We start from the raw sequence: 6,000 nt of genomic DNA, 5'->3' as shown, positions 1-6,000 counted from the left end.
ACGTGAATTCATTTAGTGTAAAATTCTCTTACAAAAACATTGTTAGAGCAATACAAGGCATTTTGTTTGAACAATTATGTTCCTCTTAAGTCGTACATTCCATTGGTATTGGTGAAAAGCTCAACTGAAGGGGTATGGTACTAAATCTTGCGTCAACTTGTACAATGCCAAGCATAGGTTGCGCGCAAAGATATGTACCCAAACCAGATGTATCTTACACTTAAGCCTTTTTCAGTAAGATGGCGCAAGCCTAAACAGCGCAAGCCTGTGCATGCCAGCAAGGCATAACATAGGTTGGGAAATAACTCTTTACCTCCAGATTAACTTGGTGTTTCTTTGATAAATTTATAAGTAGGTTGGGAAATAACTCTTTACAATATGTTAGTTTTACCTCCTCTATTTGTAAACTCTTCGATATATTGATTATCCATAACACGTTAACTTAACCAAAACTTGCGAGTTAATTTCTATTTAATCACTACATACGAACATTTAAAAGTTAATTTATAACAAAGTAATCATGAAACCACTATTGATAAAAAAGAATTATCATCCGGGCATCCGAATCCTCTCATGTTCCTTTTGTGCCTTAACAAATGAAATCTACAAAAGAATGAATACATGTGGGTATCGTATTCCAATTTCTTCTACAGGCGTTATATTCATTTTGTGGGAAAATATCAAATAGGGAGTTTATTTTGACTAGGAAGTGTAGGAAAACAATAGGATTAGGACATGTGGCAATATTTAAAATAAAGAAAAATGGTATTTTAGTCAATCCAACCCTTTCTTCTTACTTTTCAAAACCCAGTAACTTCAAAACCCACCATTTTCAAAACCCACAATCTTCAACCATTTCTTCACTTTCTATCTCAATAATCACTACATTATAGTGCAATTTTCATCACCAATCAATGATTCAAACACCCGATCAACGTGTTTTTCAGTTTTTTTTTTGAAGAAAACCCAGTTTAATTTCATAAAAAATCTCGTTTTTTCGGGTGATTTTAGAGATAATCAGTCGATTCGTTCGATTCGAGCACTGATAAGTGTTTCAATCATTCAAACTTCGTCAATTGTTGAAGAAATCACTTCGATCCATGTAAGAAATTCTTTAATTTCATTTTTACGATCTGGGTTTTTGATTTAGTCATTGCGTTTTACGATCTTGGCAGGGGTCCGGGGGCAGCGCCCCTGGTAGCGGGGTCCGATTAAATTGCTGTAATAAAAATGCATCAGAATAAATATTTTTTTGTAAATTGCCTCTAGAAAACTGCATTCGTAGACAATTTTTTATCTCCTGCTTCCTGGTTCAGACAATTTACATACAAAACTGCATTCGTAGACAGTGTTTCTGGTATGTAAACAACAGGTTCTGGTCATTGCGTTTTAGTTAGATTCTGGTTCTGTGAACAATAGTTTCTGGTTCTGTGAACAACAGTTTTTGGTCATTGCGTTTTAGACAGTTTCTGGTCATTGCATTTTAGAAATAAAACATTTTTGAAGTGTTTTTACTCATTGCGTTTTAGGTAAACACATTGTTATGGGTATTCAGTTCATTGCGTTTTAGAGATAGCAGTTTCTTTTGTGTTTTTAGGCCATTGCGTTTTAGAAATAAGACATTTTTATGTGTTTTCAAGGCATTGCGTTTTAGAAATAAGACATTTTTAAGTGTTTTCTGGCCATTGCGTTTTAGAAATAAGACATTTTTAAGTGTTTTCTGACTATTGCGTTTTAGAAATAAGACATTTTTAAGTGTTTTCTGGCCATTGCGTATTAGAAATAAGACATTTTTAAGTGTTTTCTGGCCATTGCATTTTAGAAATAAGACATTTTTAAGTGTTTTGGGTGCATTGGGTTTTAGGTAAAACACATTCAGTCCATTGCGTTTTAGAAAGTACACTTTTTTGTGTTTTTAGGCTATTGCGTTTTAGAATGAGGACATTTATTTGTGTTTTCTGGTCATTGCGTTTTAGAAATAAGACATTTCTTTGTGTTTTTGGTGCGTTGCGTTTTAGAAAAAGTCATTTTTTTACGTTTTTTTTTCATTGCGTTTTACGCAACTGAGTTTTCTCCATTGCGTTTTACGCAACTGGGTTTTCTCCATTGCGTTTTACGCAACTGGGTTTTCAAAAATTTTTTTCGAAAATATAGCAATAGTATACTCGTTTTAAAGATAAAAAAACACTCGTTTTTTTATACAATTTTTATAAAAAAATAATGTCGTATGAAAAAGTTATTAACTTTTAAAAAATTGGGGGGGGGGAATTGGAGGAGAGAGAAACTATTGTGCTGGATTGACTAGAATGCATCTAACAAACTTACGCGCCTCCTTTTTTTTGTTTCAATTAAACTTTCTATTGTATCTTCACCCTTCATTTTGTTTGTTAATCGGGTAGATTCATATGACTCATTAACTAAAACAGTACACACCTACACTTTTAAATGAAAATACTGTAATCATATTAGTTACTATATTATCATTTTATAAGTTTTGAATGGGATCTCATAGTGAAAGTTTTATTTATTATTATTTTTAAGATATAATAATAAATATATTCGATTAATAATCAATAGTACCTTTAGGTTTTAGCTAGATTAAACTAAAAACGATGATGAACCACGATGCTAATATTCTGGGCATGTTTGGCTAAGTTTATTTTATCTAAAAAGCATTTTTTTATGAAAAGGACTTATTGACTTATAACTTTTAAAAAAAGAGTTTTTAAAAAAGTGCTTATATTAGCTTATAGGGTGGTAAAAGCCAATAAGTCAATAAATTGTTTTTTAAAATGTGTGTGGCTTAGTTTATTGATGTAAAACGACTAAAAGCTAATAAGTGAATAAATTGGTTCAAAAAGTCACAACATCGTAAATTCTCAAAAATGACTTTTTCTCCTATACAAAAAGTCATTTTGAAAAGTCTTTTTTAGGTTTGTTAAACACAAAATCTCATTATTAGCTTTTTGAAAAAGCTAATAAGTCAATAAATTTGTTCAAAAGCTTAGCCAAACATGCCCTCTATATAACGTTTTCAAGGGTAGTTTATGAATATTTATGAAATTTACTGTAACAAAATTTTAAGAAAAATATATGACTTCTGTTGCGGCAACTATTTACCGAGTAATTTGGCCCAATCTATAGGATCGATAAAAAAAGCACATTTTTCAAAGTGGAAAAGTTTATTGATTTTTTTTTAAAGGAGAACTTCATTAAAACACAGTCGAACCCGAAAACCGGGACGGACAAAAAAAAAAACACCAATTACAGATTTACAAATTTACACCAGTCCCTCCACTCAAACATCCCTTTTTTCGCTCTATGTTTAAACCAAAAAAAACTAAGAATCCTAACTTCGCAAAAAACCTCTTCTATGCTAGACCTAATGCCGTTGAATCTGAGTTTATTCCTCGCCTTCCAAAGCTGCCAACACGCGATCAACATCACACCATGCAGAGCATCACGTTCGGACAGGCCTTTGTTACCCACGTTATGCAACTCGATAAGGTCTCTAAAAGAGAAAATGAAGAGCCTCGGGATTCGACACCAAAAACTAATTTTCTCCCACACACCCAAAGCGAGCGGGCAAGCTGTGAAAATGTGCGAGACCGAATCGGTATTACCATGACAAAAGTTACACAAGTCGTCGAGAACCACCACACCCCGTTTCCCAAGCGCCTCGACCGTAGGGATTCTATCCATATCCGCTTGCCATGCAAAAATATTACATTTTTTGGGAACCCACTTACACCACCTCATGACGAAGTTGTTACTGAAATCCCGCGAGGAAACGATGTGACGCTTGACAGCCGCAACCGAAAAACACTTCGCTTCCGAACCCAACCAGGACCATTTATCCTCACCCGAGGACAACCTAACCGAGCCCAAAGCAGAATCCAACGCCAGCTGGTCGGACAGCTCCTCGCTAGTCATCGGCTCGTGTCTCCAAAGCCATAAACCGTCTCCCTCGAGACGGTCCCGAACACTGCAAGTTTTCACCACTTCAAGACCGAACAACGCCGGGAACTTCTCTTTCAAAGGAACATCAAACAGCCATGGATCTAACCAAAATAAAATCTTGTCTCCGTTTCTAACCTCTCCTTTGAACAGATTCCGCATCGGAGTGTTCCCAAATATAGGACGATTGATGGCCGAAACAATGTTGCACCAAACCCCACCGAACACTTTCTTAGAAGGGATGAAATCCCAAGCCGAACCGCCCGCATGAATAGCGTTTACCACCCTCGCCCACAGCCTTTCCTGTTCGTTTTTGAATCTCCATCCCCATTTGGTTAGTAAAGCAATATTCACATCTTTGAGACGTTGAAGCCCTAAACCACCCATATTGACCGGAGAGGCCACTCTATCCCACGCAACCCAATGCACCTTCTTCACCTCCGTCGACCCTCCCCACAGGAACTTTCTAATCAGGGCCTCCAACTCATGCACAACCTTAACCGGGGCACGGTATAAGGAAAAATAGTAGTTGGGAAGGCTTTCGAGGACCGAGCGGATCAATGTAACCCTGCCGCCAATCGACAGGAGCGAAGCTTTCCAAAGAGAGAGCCGCTTTTCAAGCACGTCGAATACCGGTCTCCAATTAACGATCCTATTCATATTTGCCCCCACAGTTAAACCAAGGAACTTGAACGGAAACTCGGCCACACTGCAACCCACAACCTCCGCCATGGCATTAACCTGAATAGGCAACATCCCGACCCCAAACAAACTAGACTTAGAAAGATTTATCCTAAGCCCAGAACACAAGTGAAAACACCGCAAAATCCTGACCACATTTTGAATGTTCTCCTCTGACCACTCTCCCAAAATAATCGCGTCGTCCGCGTACAGTAAATGAGAAACGACTGGCCCCCCGTTAGGGAGAGAAATGCCCTTAATAATCTCCAGGTCACACGCTTTCTTAAACATGCACGACAGCGCTTCCATAGCAATGACAAAAAGGAATGGGGATAACGGGTCACCTTGGCGCATACCTTTAAAGCATTGAAACTCAAACGTGGGAGATCCATTAACCAAAACCGACGCCCTAGCCGACGACAAAACGCCCCTGATCCATGAACACCACCTAGACGAGAAGCCCATCTGACAGAGAATATCAAGCACGAAGTTCCAATTAATGTTGTCGTAAGCCTTCTCGAAATCGATCTTGAGGACAAAGATCCTTCTCTTTACCTTCTTAGTCCAATTCAATATCTCGTTGACAATTAACGGACCATCTAAAATGAGTCTCCCACTAATAAAGGCTGACTGGGAGAACGAGACGATCGAATCAAGAACACTCTTGAGCCTATTAGCCAAGACTTTCGATATCACCTTATTTATGACCCCCACCAAACTTATAGGACGAAAGTCTTTTAGGTCGCACGGATCGATAACCTTAGGGATTAAGGCGATGAAAGAGGACCCACAACCCATGCTAATCTTCCCGTTGACATAAAAATCATCCACAATGTTAATGAAGTCAGGCTCCAACAGATGCCAAAAACGCTTCACGAAACCAAAGTTAACCCCGTCGGGGCCCGGGGCCTTATCATCACCGCAACCGAAGACAGCGGCCTTAATTTCCTCCTTACTAAACCGCGAATCAAGCATCACAGCGTCCGAATCCGAGATTCTTTTGATATCCACACAGTTCAAACGGGGGCGAACCCCTTCTTCTTCAACGAATTTCGATTTAAAAAACCTGAAAACCTCCTTTTTGACTAACGATGGTTTGGACACCCAAGAACCGCCAATCTCCAAACCATGCAGGGAGTTCGAAGCTTTCCTGCAATTCACCGAGGCATGAAAGAATTTAGAATTTCCGTCGCCATTTTTGGCCCATTTAATTCTAGATCTTTGTCTAAGATCACTGCATTTCCGATCCGCATCGTCTTTAAGAACCTTTTTACATTCTAAAAACGACCATTCCTCAGCTTCCGTAAGATCCCTGATCTCCAAAGCAGCCTGTAAATCCTCGAGCTCCGAGAGAGCCAAAGT

The sequence above is a fragment of the Helianthus annuus genome, chromosome 16 (assembly GCF_002127325.2).
Source record: "Helianthus annuus cultivar XRQ/B chromosome 16, HanXRQr2.0-SUNRISE, whole genome shotgun sequence".
In the NCBI taxonomy this organism is placed as follows: domain Eukaryota; kingdom Viridiplantae; phylum Streptophyta; class Magnoliopsida; order Asterales; family Asteraceae; genus Helianthus; species Helianthus annuus.
Note: the sequence above shows the minus strand (reverse complement) of the source record.